Raw genomic sequence first — 16009 nt, 5'->3', positions numbered from 1 at the left:
TATGTGATATATCCAATTCTCTTGAAGAGTTCCACAGTCTTTCCCATTCTATTGTTTCCTTCTGTTTCTTTCCAATGTTCATTTAAGAAGGCCTCCTTATCTCTCCTTGCTATCCTCTGGAAATCTGCATTCAGTTAGAAAGTTAGGTATATTTTTCCCTTTTTCACTTACCTTTCACTTCTCCTTTCCTCAGCTATCTGTAAAGCCTTCCCAGACAACTCCTTTCTGTTTTTGGATTTTTTTCCCCCCTCGGGAGTGGTTTTGATAACTGTCTCCTGTATAATACTAACATGTAGAGTCATCTCTTGTGTTGTTGGAAGAGGGTGTTTGCTATGATCAGTGTGTTTTCTTGGCAAAATTCTGTTAGCCTTTGCCTTTCTTCATTTTGTACTCAAATCCCAAACTTGCCTGTTTCTCCAGGTGTCTCTTGACTTCCTATTTTTGCATTCCAGTCCTCTCATGAAAAGGACATTTTTTTGGTGGTAGTTTTAGGTATTTATAGAATCATTCAACTTCAACTTCTTCAACATTAGTAATTGGGCCCATAGACTTGGATTACTAAGATGTTGAATGGCTTCCCTTGGAAACAAACTGAGATTATAGTGGAAAATTTCCCCCAAATGGAAAAGGAAATATTCAATCAAGTGCAAAGACACAAAGAGTCCCATACAGGATAAACCCAAGGAGAAATATGCCAAGATATATACTAATCAAACTAACAAAGACTAAACACAAAGAAAAAATATTAAAAGCAGCAAAGGAAAAGCGACAAGTAACATACAGGGGAAACCCCATACACTTAACAGCTGATGTTTCAGCAAAAATTCTGCAGGCTGCAAGGCAGTGGCAGGATATATTTAAATCACCAAAAGGGAAAATTCTACAACCAAGATTACTGTACCTGGAAATGGTCTCACTCAAAATTGATGGAAATTAAAATAAAAGTAAACAAGTGGGACCTGGTTAAACTTAAAAGCTTTTGCATAACAAAGGAAATATATACAAGGTGAAAATACTACCCCCAGAATGGGAGGAAATAATAACAACTGAAACAACTGACAAAGGATTAATTCCCAAAATATAAAAGCAGCTTGTACAACTCAATATCAGAAAAACAAACAACCCAATCAAAAAGTGGGAAAAAGACCTAAACAGACATTTCTCCAAAGATGACATACAGATAGCTAACAAACACATGAAAAGATGCTCAACATTGCTCATTATTAGAGAAATGCAAATCAAAAATACAATGAGATATCACCTTAAACCAGTGAAAATGGTCATCATCAAAAAGTTGACAAACAATAAATGGTGGAAAGGGTGTGGAGAAAAGGGAACACTTTTGCACTGTTGGTGGGAATGTAAATTGATATAGCCACTATGAAAGGCGGTATGGAGATTCCTTTAAAAACTAGGACTAAAACCACTGTATGACCCACCAATACCACTCTTGGCATATACCCTGAGGAAACCAAAATTGAGAGAGACACATTATCCCATTTTTCACTGCAGCACTATTTACAATAGCTAGAACATGGAAGCAACCTAGATGTCCATCGACAGATGAATGGATAAAGAAGTTGTGGTATATATACTCAGTGGAATATTACTCAGCCATATAAAGGAACATATTTGAGTCAGTTTTAATGAGGTGGATGAACCTAGACCCTATTATACAGAGTGACGTGAGTCAGAAAGAGAAAGATAAATACTGTATGCTAACACATATATATGGAATCCAGAAAAATGGTACTGAAGAATTTATTTATAGGGCAACAATAGAGAAACAGACATAGAGAATAGACTTATGGACACAGGGAGAGAGGAGGAGAGGTTGAGATGTATGGAAAGAATATCATGGAAACTTACATTACCATATGCAAAATATATAGCCAATGGGAATTTGCTGTATGGCTCAGGAAACTCTAACAGTGGCTCTGTATTAACCTAGAAGCTTGAGATTGGGAGAGAAAGGGGAGGAAATTCCCAAAGGGAGGGGATGTGCATATACCCATGGCTGATTCATGTTGAGGTTTGACAGAAAACAGCAAAATTCTGTAAAGCAATTATCCTTCAATTAAAAACAAAAAAAAAAGAAGAATTTTAAATTAAAAAAAAAAAGAAAGAAAGATGGAAATCATAATGACCTAACAGAAGCAGAAAAGATTAAATAGAGTTGCCAAGAATACCCAGAACTAAACATAAAAAGATCTTAATGGCCCAGATAACCATGTTGATATGTTCAGTCACATACAGCCAGACATCCTGGAATGTGAAGTCAAATGCACCTGAGGAAGCATCACTATGGACAGTTAGTGAATGTGATGGAATTCTAGCTGAACTGTTTAAAATCCTAAAAAAAATGCTGCTAAAGTGCTACATTCAATATGTCAGCAAGTTTGGAAAACTCAGTAGTTGGTCATAAGGCAGCAAAGTTCGGTTTTCATTCCAATTTCAAAGAAAGGCAACACCAAAGAATATTCAAACTACTGGACAATTATGCTTATGTCACATACTCATAAGGTTATGTTCAAAATCCTTCTAGCTAGGTTTTAGCAGTACATGAACTGAGAACCTTCGGATCTACAATCAGGGTTTAGAAAAGATATAGGAACCAGAAGTCAAAGTGTCAACACTTGTGGGATCATAGAGAAAGTAAGAAAATTCCAGAAGAACATCTACTTCTGCTTCATTGACTATGCTAATGCCATTTACCATGTGGAAACTGGAAAATTTTTAAACAGAATGGCAATACCAGATCACCTCACCCATCTCCTGAGAAACCTGTATGCAGGTCAAGAAGCAACAAACAGGACTGGACATGAAAAAACCGACTGGTTCAAATTGAGAAAGGAGTACAACAAGGCTACATACATATGGTGACCCTGCTTATTTAACTTCTATACAAATTATATCATGCAAAATGCCAGGCTGGATGAATCATCAGCTGAAATCAAGAATGCTGGGAGAAATATCAATAATCAAAGATATGCAGATGATATCACCCTAATGGCAGAAAGTGAAGAGGAACTAAAGAACCTTATGATGAAAATGAAAGAGCAGATTGAAAACTCTGGCTTGAAATTCAACATTAAAAAGTTAGATCATGGCATCCTGTCTTGTTTTTCACACTGTCTGCACTGTTTGAAGAATCCAGGTTAGGCAAGGTGCAAGCTAAGAGGCAGGAAGAAGACTCGAGGAGCTGTAGGAACTACAGACACATTTATTCTCTCCTGGCTGATGCAGCCAAAGCAGTAGCCATAACATAACCTAACAAGATGCAACCTCTGTCCTGGTTGGCACAGCAGCCATAATAATAGACACACTCTTCTCATGGCTGACCCAAAAGATACAGCTGTGATGCAGCAGTAAAATGCCATCGCTTTCTTAGGTAGAGCTCATATATGCCTATAGCTCAAAGTGACTCATGACCAAGTAAGTACCTTGTGATGTGCATACGCAGTGCTATAAGTGATCTCAGCTGTTAAACAAAACTCATGACACACATGTGCAGTGCTATAAATGATCTCAGCTGTTACATAGTCATTATTTACAAAACTCGGGGTGAGAGAGCCTGACAACATGATCTTGGCTAATTTGCTCTCTCCCCACACTCCATCCCTTCAGGGTCTCTTGCCTCACATCCTATGTGCAGTCTATCTTCTGTGATATTCCCTTGGCAAGTAACACTGACTCTTGGATTTACATCTTGCAACAGCAATAGCTACAAAGAAAACAGTGACATCCCCAATACATAGCAAAACCCAATGCCAGGTATTATCTGGAGCTCGTGTTGCAGTCCTTGCCCTAACGGGGCTAGAAGAGCCACCCACTACATGTGGAGTGCCTTTATCTTCCATGGCCAAGTCCAGTCCGCAGTCTGTCCTTGTGAGATTGCAGGAAAGCCTCCACAGGGGCAACTTCACTCCTGTGGAATTTTTTATTAAGGATCCACAAAAGCCCCCGCAGGGGCCGGGCACACCCTTTAGAGGGGATATTTTGCAATCAGTCCACCCACATGATTACACATTTTTAAAATCTGAGGACACAGCCTTTACAGTACATTGTCCACACCACAGGACACAGCCTTTACAGACAATATACCTTATAGGACACAGCCTTTACAGTATGCCTTCACACAAATCAGTCCACATTTACATCCATGTAACCTGAATGGGACCCCTGCCCTTCAGGGTCTTCACACTTTCAAAATAGTGTCTCACACACTGTCCCTCTACATCTCTCAGTAAGGACACTGCAAAATCCCCCAGAGGTGCCAGGCCCACCCTGTGTCCCACAGTTGCAAAAGCTAAGCTGCCAAGGTTTCCCTTTGCTTTGCCGAAACTGCTTACCCAAGTCAACCAACTCCACCTGAGTATATAGATGATATGTCATGAACTCAGTCACACTGGGGGCCCCTTGAAGATGCCCCTCCTGGTCCATAGGCTGCTTATGCTTAACTTTCTGCTGCACAACAGGCCTTTCTGGCAAGCAGAGGCCCACAGTCTTATGATGTTCATCATCACTGTCACTTGCCACCTCTCTGTCAGAGATACTGGGTTCTTCAGGGCCACGGGGTTCTTGCTCTAATGCCAGTATACATTGTTCTAGTTCTTCCAAGCATCTCTGTGCATTGCACACCAGTGTGGCATCTTGGAGAGCACTATCCATATTCACCTTCAGTGCAGTCAGGAAGATCCACCCCACATTGCCAGCAGCAGTCCATGCTGCCTTGTTCAGCAAATGGGAACTCACTGTAGCACCTTTTCAATGTTCTCTGATGAACCGTCCACTGCTTCACAGTCTTCCGCCAGAGCCCACACCAAGAGGATCATGGCCACATGGTACCATATCCTATCTGGTATCCACTGGCTTCCTTCATCCAGTGAGGCCTCAAGCTCCCCTATCTGCTGGGTATGCTGCCACCTCTTCTCCTGTGGAGGCTCAGAAGTTCTTTAGAGGAGTTCTGTGGAACTCCTGTGGAGCCTCTACCTGCTGGGCATCCTGCCGACTAAGGCAGCTATATCACTGATCCTGTTTGTGACATCAATTGTCTTGTCTTGCAGACACCACTGTTTGCTGAACCCAGGGTAGGCAAGCCATGAGTGAAGAGGTTGGAAGAAGACTTGAGGAGCCATAGGAACTTAAGACACATTTTTCCTCTCCTGGCTGATGCAGCAGCCAAGGCAGCAGCCATACCATAACCTAACACAACACAGCCTCTCTCCTGGCTGGCACAGCAACTGTGATAACAGAGAGGCGTGGCTGGCCCAATAGACACAGCCACAACAGCAACAAAATGCTGCCGGTTTCTCAGATGGGTCTCATAGATGCCTACAGCACAAAGCAGCTTGTGACCAAGCCAGTACTTCCTGAGGCACATGCACAGTGCTATAAATGATCTCAGCTGTTACATATTTATTATTAAAATACGTGGGGCAAGAGAACCTGACAATGCCATCTTGACTGATTTGTTCTCTCCCTACACCATCCCACCAGTTCATGGCAAAAGATAGGGGGAAATGGGGCTTCCCAGGTAGTTCTAGTGGTAAAGAACCTGCCTGCCAATGCAGGTAGACATAAGAGACTTGGGTTAGATCCCTGGGTCAGGAAGATCCCCTGGAGGAAGACATGGCAATCCACTCCAGTATTCTTGCCTGGAGAATATTGTGGACAGAGGAACTTGGTGGGTTATAGTCCATAGGGTTGCAAAGAGTCAGACATCCTCGAAGCAACTTGGCATACAAGTGACAGATCTTATTTGCTTAGGCTTCAAAATCACTGCCAGTCGTGACTGAAGCCATAAAATTAAACAATGCTTGCTCCTTGAAGGAAAGCTATGACAAACCCAGACAGCATAGTAAAAGCCAAAGACATCACACTGGTAAAAATGTCTGTATATTTAAAGCTATGGTTTTTCCATTAGTCATGGAAAGTTTGTCCATGGAGAAGGCTGAGCACTTAAGACTTGATGCTTTTGAATTGTGATGCTGAAGAAAACACTTGAGAGTCCCTTGGATAGCAAGAAGATCAAACAAGTCAGTCCTAAAGGAAATGAACACTGAATATTCACTGTTGTTGTCTGTTTCTGTAGCTGAATCTCCAATGTTTTGGTCATCTTATGTGAAGAGCTGACTCATTGGAAAATGATATTGGAGTACCCTGATACTGGGAGAGATTGAAGGCAAAAGCAAAAGGGAGTTTCAGAGGATGAGATGGTTCAATAGCATCACCAATTCAATCAACATAAATCTGAGCAACTCTGGGAGATAGTGAGGGACAGGGGAGTCTGTAATGCTGCAGTGCATGGAGTCACAGAGTTGGACATGACCTAGTGACTGAACAAAAACAGCATCTACTAGAGAGCAAGTTCACTCAGACTTTTGCTGTTAGTAAAAGGTTACATGAACTTCCTTGATTTTAAGTAATCTGTATATCCTTTGGCCACGTCATGCGAAGAGTTGACTTATTGGAAAAGACTCTGATGCTGGGAGGGATTGGGGGCAAGAGGAGAAGGGGACGACAGAGGATGAGATGGCTGGATGGCATCACTGACTCTATGGACGTGAGTCTCAGTGAACTCCGGGAGTTGGTGATGGACAGGGAGGCCTGGTGTGCTTCGATTCATGGGGTCGCAAAGAGTCAGACATGACTGAGCGACTGATCTGATCTGATCTGATCTGATATCCTTTTCAGATCTCTTCTCAGTTTGGATAAGAAATAAGTATTGTCTTAGAGTGACCAATGATCTTATTTGGCAAGTGTTTTGAAACTTTTTGACAAAATTCTCACATATCAAATTTTAATTAAAGTTCTTTCTGCTCTCTGATAACTTTGGAGTTCATTAGGGAACCTTTAAGGCATCTCAAGGAGGAATATTTAATTAGTGTTATTTGGTATGTAGCATTATATGGAAAGTATTATCAAAAGAGTGATAAGCCTTCTAATATTATGCTGTGTGGATCAGATCAGATCAGATCAGATCAGTCACTCAGTCATGTCCGACTCTTTGCGACCCCATGAATTGAAGCACGCCAGGCCTCCCTGTCCAACACAAACTCCCAGAGTTCACTGAGACTCACGTCCATTGAGTCAGTGATGCCATCCAGCCATCTCATCCTCTGTCGTCCCCTTCTCCTCCTGCCCCCAATCCCTCCCAGCATCAGAGTCTCTTCCAATGAGTCAACACTTCGCATGAAGTGGCCAAAGTACTGGAGTTTCAGCTTTAGCATCATTCCTTCATAAGAAATCCCAGGGCTGATCTCCTTCAGAATGGACTGGTTGGATCTCCTTGCAGTCCAAGGGACTCTCAAGAGTCTTCTCCAACACCACAGTTCAAAAGCATCAATTCCTCAGCGCTCAGCTTTCTTCACAGTCCAACTCTCACATCCATGCATGACCACTGGAAAAACCATAGCCTTGACTAGACGAACCTTTGTTGGCAAAGTAATGTCTCTGCTTTTGAATATGCTATCTAGGTTGGTCATAACTTTCCTTCCAAGGAGTAAGTGTCTTTTAATCTCATGGGTGCAGTCACCATCTGCAGTGATTTTGGAGCCCAGAAAAATAAAGTCTGACACTGTTTCCACTGTTTCTCCATCTATTTCCCATGAAGTGATGGGACCGGATGCCATGACCTTTGTTTTCTGAATATTGAGCTTTAAGCCAATTTTTTCACTCTCCACTTTCACTTTCATCAAGAGGCTTTTGAGTTCCTCTTCACTTTCTGCCAGAAGGGTGGTGTCATCTGCATATCTGAGGTTATTGATATTTCTCCCGGCAATCTTGATTCCAGCTTGTGTTTCTTCCAGTCCAGCGTTTCTCATGATGTACTCTGCACATAAGTTAAATAAGCAGGGTGACAATATACAGCCTTGACGTACTCCTTTTCCTATTTGGAACCAGTCTTTTGTTCCATGTCCAGTTCTAACTGTTGCTTCCTGACCTGCATACAAATTTCTCAAGAGGCAGGTCAAGTGGTCTGACTGTGTGGATAAGATGGTGTTAATACCTTAGATAGTCTAGAAATTATATGAAGTTTCTGAAAGGTAGATATGTCCTGGTATAATCTATCAACCATAATTCTGGTTATATCACAGAAACTTGGTTAAGGTTCTTTGTCAACACATTGTGATCAGATCTTTAACCTTGCCTATTAAGTTTTTAATATATAGTTAAGCTGATGCTTTTCAAAAGTGCTTCATTTTCAAGGAGATTCATAGGAAGGACTTTTAAACAAACAGAGTAAGAAAATTTTATCATACTTGTAGGGGGAAAAACTTTCCCTCTCACTGGCAGCCATGATGGGCCCTGAGGTTGTGTGCAACAGTCAGCAGAGTGGTGAGACAATCTCACAGTGGCGCTCCTCCTGGAAAGGAGAGGGGTTTTTTACAGCTATGTGCTAGCATGAGCAGTGAAAGAGGAGCTGTTAGCTGCTTAATTAAGATAGTTATGAAATACTGGCTTTGGGAAAATCTGGTTTCCATAAAACATAATGAAACTGCATAAACCCAGTATTGCTTACTTTGTGCCCCCTGCAATAACACACCTCTATTGAGACAAATCCCTAGACAGCATGAAGTCAAGGGAGAAAACTTAAGCAACTCAGGGGTGAGCTGTGACTCCTTTAGAGCAAAACAGGGACAGCCCTCCATTACCAGGTACCATTTTTGCCAGGACCTTTGTGACATGCATTGTTCTTGTCACAGTTTCTGGCACTTCATTGTTTTGATAAAGTTAACAAAATAGGTGTTTACTGAGTAAACTGGGGCATATGTTTGTTTATGGATTATTCTGTCTGGACTATTACTGATTTTGATCTGTGTTCTCTAGATATGGAGAGGCTTTTTCACTGAAGCTACTCATGACTTAACAGAAACTCGGTAAATTATACTTCTGTAATTCTGGCTACCTGGTGACAAATCTCCCCCAGAGTGTTGGGTCCAGACTGTTTTATCAGACTTATTCAACTGAATTCTTTATACAAGATATTTCTTATATAAGACTCTGATTCAAGAGTCTTATATAAGATTGGGACATGAGAATATTTCCAACTTGATATACATTCCCCATTTTAAGTTAGAACTCTGCTTCATTTCAGCAGGAAGTAGTTAAGTCAGTCGTCTCCTCATTCCCTGAAATACTTGGGGAAGGATGACATGAAATTAGAGGTTGAAATGAGTCACCCTAAAACCGAGTTACTCTGCTGAGTCTAAACACACTCACTTGTTATCCTCAAGACTGAGAAGCATCAAACAAAAGGGGGGAATTGTAACAAAGTGCAGTGAGCACAGCCCTTACCATCCAGTTATTGCTGTGCAACACTACTCCACACCGTGTTACCAGGCAATGGTTCCATCTAGTCCTTGGTTGGTGCCCCAATGGGCCCTGCCCACAAGCAACAAAGTGTCAAGGAGCAGCAGTTAGTGAGGGGATTCAGCCAACAGTGGAGTGGTGGTCATAAGGCGGAGAGTGAGGTAAGAGTCAGATCTCAGTCTTCTTCCTAATACCCTCCAGCTCACCCAGGCGGGGCTGGGGGGCGGGGGAGTGTGGTCCAGGAAATAAGGTTGGCACTCTGTCTTGCAGGGCTGCAGAGCCCTCACCAGGTCTACCCACTGGTCTTGGCCCACACCTTGAGGCAGCAGTGATTCTTTCCCCGACCCCTGTCTCTTCAACCTAATAGTAGTGGCAGTCTGCTTGGGTCACAGGCTGTGGGACATACACCCCCTCATTTTGGTGGCCTGAGGAGCCTAAGGGCCAGATGGGTTGGACACCTGGATCCATCAGTGATGACAGCTGGGCAGGGCCTCGGAACCTGGTCCTGAGGGAGCTGCCAACTGAGATCTGCCTCTTCCTAGAGGACTAGGACCTTGGAGGTTGAAAGCTGTGCCTTGGGACCTGGGCCTTTTTTGTCAGGACAGATAACAACGTTCATTTGGTAGAGATTTATGTGAACATCATTACCTGACTATAACCTTCATGGTCTTGAGTTAATGATGTTTGTGTAAATCTCTACCAAATGAACATTATCTGTTACTTCAGGAAAAAAGGATCAGACATCAAGAAGTTTGCAACAACTAGCCACACCCCTCTCACCTTTACTATAAAAGGGCTTTGCTAAAAGTTTTTGAAAAGTTTGCTTTTTTTTTTTTTAAGAATGAGCATCTCCTTGCATAACTCCATAATAAACTTTTCTGTGTTCCAAACTTGAATGTTTCAGTATTGTTTGGCCTCACCATGCATCAGGCACAAGGACCTGCATTTTCACTAACAATGTGGGTAAGTGTTGCAAATCTCTATGAGGGTAAATTAATTTTCCCTCGTTCAGATACAATTGTCTGGGTAATTTCAGGAATGCTTACTGCCAGTTGCTCAGGGAGTAGCCTCCCCTCATCTTCTTTTAGGAAGCATATGAATACTGTACATTGTGGTAGCAATGTGTCAGAGTCAAGCCTGAAAACACTTATGCACTGTCTGAAATAGTGTTGGATATTCTTGTGGTTCACCAGATGGGAAGAGAGATTTTCTATTTCTTCCGAGGTTGGAATTAGCAAATCATTCTGCAACTTCCCTAATAAAATTCAATAATGAAGTTGGAGAGTGTCCATGGTTTTGTATGGAGGAAAAGAACTAAGGAATAATATATTTTAGCTTCCAGTTGGAGAAAACAAACACCAAGTTTCTCTGTGATTTCATCAAAGCAAATTGAGTTTTCAAATCTTAACCTACCTTTTTAACTAAAGACAAAACTAGTCTGGTTCTAGTGTTATTTTCCACAATAGAAAATTTCCCCTGCCACTGTTTTATATACAAACCAATCCCAAATCACAACCCAATTTTTATGCTGTCTATATGTAGATAAACTACATGTAGAATTCTCACAGCCAGCAAGGCAACTTATACAAAAGAGGCTTTCCAAACAAATAAGCCCACTTTCTATTGGCAATTATTCCTAGCTGTGATTCAGAACTAAGGTTTGTTATCTATTTCATACTCATTAGTTTCTAATATTTTCCACATATTATGTGATCTGGGTTTGAAAGTGGATCCAGGTCTATGAATAGGTTGAACTAGGCTGACATGTCTTGGTTACAACTGTTGGGAGCTGAATTCAACTGATTATTAATATGGTGGCAGATAGTGTAAGTAAATAACTTGTATTTTGTTATTTAGTTGGGTGTAAAAGTAAATGCAGTTTGGCATTGTTGAAATTTGATTTTGGAATACATTCTTAAATAAATCTGATAATGTTATGCAACTATTTTAATATACATTTCCACTTCATGTTTTTTGCTTATGACTTATTACTTGCTGTTTATTTTATATTTATGTTAGACAAGGGAAATGAAGTTAAACAAAAAGTAAATTCAAATTCAAGCAATTTTTTTATTCAAATTCAAAATGGGTCATAAAGTAGCAGCAGGAACTAACATCAACAAACCATTTGGTCCAGGAACTGCTAACAAATGTACAGTGCAATGATGGCTCAAGAAGTTTTGTAAAGTACATGAGAACCTTGAAATGAGGAGGTCAGTAGCCAGCCTTCAGAAGTTGACAATGACCATTTGAGAGGATCATTGAAGCTGATCCTTTTACAACTACATGAGAAGTTTCCAAAGAACTCATTGCCAACCATTCTACAGTCATTCAGCATTTGAAGAAAATTGGAAAGGTGAAAAACCTCTATAAGTCATGCCTCATGAGCTGACCACAAATCAAAAAAAAAAAAAAAAAAATTGTCATTTTGAAATGCTGTCTTCTCTTATTCTATGAAACAACAGTGAACCATTTCTCTGTTGGATTATGATATGTGATGAAAAGTGGCTTTTATGTGACAACTAGTAATGATGAGCTCAGTGGTTAGACTGAGAGGAAGCTCCAAAGCACTTCCCAAGGGCAAACTTGCACCCCCCAAAAAAGGTCCTGGTCACTGTTTGGTGATCTGCTGCCAATCTGATCCACTGTATCTTTCTGAATCCTGGTAAAACCATTATATCTGAGAAGTATGCTCAGTAAATGAATGAAATGAACTGAAAAGTGCAACACCTACTGGCCACATTGGTCAATGGGGCCCAATTCTCTATGACAATGCCCAACCATGTCACACAACCAAAACTTCAAAAGTTGAACAAATTGGGCTATAGAGTGTCGCTTTATCTCCCATATTCACCTGACCTCCTATCAATCGACTACCATGTCATCAAGCATCTTGACAACTTTTTTCAGGGAAAATGCTTCCACAACCAGCAGGAGGCCTAAAATGCTTTTTGAGAGTTCATCAAACTCTAAAGCGTGGATTTTCATGCTACAGAAAATAACAAACTTAATTCTCATTAGCAAAAATGTGTTTATTGTAATAGTTCCTCTTTTGATTAATAAAGATGTGTTTGAGCCTAGTGATAATGATTTAAAATTCACATACCAAAACCACAATTATTTTTTCACTAGCTGAAATAATTTACTTGGCCTCTGTGAAAGCACTGGCTCCTTATCAATGTGTGAAACACGAAGTTCTAATTCCTTCTTGGGAAGCCCAGTTGTTGAAAGCTCCAGCAGTGTGAAGGCCAAGGTCAAAGATTTGTGAAGGAAGGAATCCTAAGGAGTGAGCAAGAGGTTTAGATCATCCAGAAGGCTCCTGGAATGGGAGACTAGCCTGGGGCTTCCCAAAGACAACCTGTCATTCCTGGGGAAATTCACTAGCACTCCAACAACCAGGATTTAAGAGGTTCTTTAGAAATGAGAACTCCTGCTCAAAATCATCTTCCAATGAATCCACTGGTAAATCTTTTGCAACATTTTCAGAGTTAGAAAATGAAGGTGCTCCAAATTCTCTTATTCGAGAATGCTTTTCCTTATGTCTTCAGTTGCTGATTCACTTCCCAAGCTCACTTCCTCGTCTGACAAAACCAACTTATTGAGATTTTCAGGGAAATAACTGTGTTCTATTGGTTCTTTCTTGTGGTCTCTAGTAAGCTTGACTGGAGTATTTTTTAGTTCTAGAGAGCTACAAAATCAGATGGCTGAAATCCTATACAGATCTCATGGATTTGGGACACCATTCGAGCTGTTTTCTTGGAGCTGTGGTGCGCTGGTCCTCTGCTGCCTCTGGTTGAGACAGGCTGTGCAGAGGTAGTTCCCAGCCAGACTCCCCGCCGCCAAGCCCGAGGCCTGTGCTGTGCTTCTGCAGCCAGTGCCCGTCCCCACCAGTGCATGGAGGTGTTGGGCTAGGACTATGGGAGGTGGGGAGGTGGGAGGTTTCCTCTTTATTTCTTTAACTTACATTTTTGACCTGGCTGGGCTCTCCAATATAATGCTGAAGAGAACTGTAATTCTTCTGGGGGTGGGGGGGGGCGGGGGTGCAAATCTTTTTTTGTTTGTTTTTTTCTTTAATTCTGACTTTGCTGAGGAATTCTGTCACAAATGTGCATTAATCTGTATCAATAATTTTTCCATAATTACCGAAAAGACCCTTATATTTTTCTTCTTTAGTCTTAATGTGATCAATTACACTGAATGACTGGCAAATGTTAAGCCAGTCTTGCATGTGCAGAATAAAACCACTTAGTCATGATGATGCACTTTGGATTTGATTTAATATTTTGTTGAGTATTTTTGCATCTTCACCAAGAGACATCTGAAGGGTGCCTTACTGTCCATTCTATAGTTTGAACTCACAAAATGAATTAAAAATGGTTTGCTTCTTTTCTGGAACATTCCTTCTTGAAATACTTGCTAGAATTCACCAGGAAAGCCATCTGGGCTTGGGATTTTCTTTGTGGAGAGGTTGTTAACTACAAAGTCAATTTCTCAATAAGATAAGAATATCTTCAAGTTGTCTAAATTTTCCTCAGTGATTTTGATAGTTTATAACTTTCACAGAATTTGTCCAGTTCATCAAAGGTGTCAAGTTTATCAGTATAAAATTCTTTTAATGTCTGTAGTTATATCCTTTACTCGCTATATATTTAATTTGTGCTTTTCTTCTTTTTTCCCTCATCAATTTGTCTGAAATTCTATTATGGAAATTTTTTTAAAGCAGTATGGTTTTATTTTTTTTTTCTGATTATCTTTCATTGATTTATTTTCCTTTAAAATCTTCCTTTATTCTGCTTATTTTTACATTATATTTAATTTTCTTTTTCCAGTTTCTTAAAGTGGAAGTTTGGAGCAAGCTTTGATTGGATACCATTCTCCTTGGATAGTATAAGAATTTGATGGCACAAATTATCTTGAAACATTATTTTAGCTATATCCCAGAAATTTTTATACATTATATGTTTATTTTCAATCAGTTCAAAATATTTTTAATTATTATTATGTATGTGTGTGTGCCTGTTTTATCATATCAACTATTTAAAAGTGAGTTGCTGAGATTTTCAAATATTTAAGATCTTTGCAAGTATATCTCTGTTACTCATTTTTACTTAATTCTTCTATAATCAAAGAACATAATGTCTATTATTTCTGCTGTTCACAATTACTGAAACTTTTTGTATGGCCCAGAAGGTGATATATTTTGGTCAATATCTTACTTGTACTTGGCAAGGATGTGTTTTTGTCTTTTGGGTCTGTTTTGGATGGTGTCTGTTTTGGGGTAGTTTCTTTCTGTTTTGGGGTGGTGTTCTATTATTCAAGTTAATTAAGCTGGTTGATACTGTTGCTTAAATCTTCTACATTCTTATTAATATTCTGTTTTATTAATTGCTGAGAGATGTTAAAATTTCCAACTAAAGTTATGAATTTTCAGTTTTTACTTTCAGTTTACTAATTTTTGGTCCATGCACTTTGGAATTCTCTTACTAGGTGCATACACATTTAGAATTATATCTTCTATTAGCCACTTTCTCATCATAAAATAATGTTTTTTACTATCTCTTTGTCTAAAATATTTGTCTGATATTAATATGGGCACTCTAGTTTTTATTTGTTAGTGTTACCAAAATACTTTTTTCCATATATTTATCTTTAAATTGCCTGTGTCTTTTTACTTAAGGTGTATTTCCTATAGACAGCATGTAGTTTGATCTTGATTATTTTTACACTGTCTCATAATCTGTGCCATTACCTGATACTCAAAGTTCATTTCATTGGATTTAAATATATGAACCAGCTATTCTTTTTCTATTTGTCTCATCTTGTTTTATACTTTTCACTTTTATTGTGATTTTCAATTGATTTTTCTTTTATAACTTTACAGATGAATAACAGCATAATCTGAGTATAATAATATTTTTTCCTCCTTATTTATAACTTGCTTTTATTTTCTGATGTTATTTCATTGTCTGATATTTTTAAAATATACCAAGTAGTATTGTTGGTGGTAGGTATTTATGTTTTAACTTCTAGAATAAAAATAGCTGACAGATATATAACAGCTACTGTGTGTCAGGCACTGTTCTACATATTTTATCTGGGATTACTCATTTAATCTTGCAACTTTGTGAGATAGTTATTATTATTATTCTTAGGAGAGGAAACTGACACAAAAAGATGAAAAACCTTGTCCAAGATCACACAGCTAGTAAGTGGCAAAACTGAATTCAGTTGTAGGCAGTCTAGTCCCAAGTCCTTTGCTTTTAAGTAGTAATGCAACTACTCTGTAAAGAAATGGTCAAACTGCTGTACAATTGTGCTCATTTCACATGCTTACAAGGTAATGATCAAAATCCTTCAAGCTAGGCTTCAACAGTACATGAACTGAGAACTTCCAGATGTACAAGCAGGATTTAGAAAAGGCAGAGGAACAAAAGCAGAGATCAAATTGCCAACATCTGTTGGATCTCAGAAAAAGCAAGATAATTCCAGAAACCCCTTATACTTCTGCTTCATTAACTATGCTAAAACCTTTGACTGTATAGATCACAAAAAGCTGTGGAAAATTCTTCAAGAGATGGGAGTACCAGACCACCTTACCTGCCTCTTGAGAAACTTGTATACAGGTCAAGAAGCAACAGTTAGAACTGGATGTGGAACAACAGACTGGTTCCAAATTGGGAAAGGAGTATATCAA

Source organism: Bos indicus, chromosome 19 (genome assembly GCF_029378745.1).
Source record: "Bos indicus isolate NIAB-ARS_2022 breed Sahiwal x Tharparkar chromosome 19, NIAB-ARS_B.indTharparkar_mat_pri_1.0, whole genome shotgun sequence".
In the NCBI taxonomy this organism is placed as follows: domain Eukaryota; kingdom Metazoa; phylum Chordata; class Mammalia; order Artiodactyla; family Bovidae; genus Bos; species Bos indicus.
Note: the sequence above shows the minus strand (reverse complement) of the source record.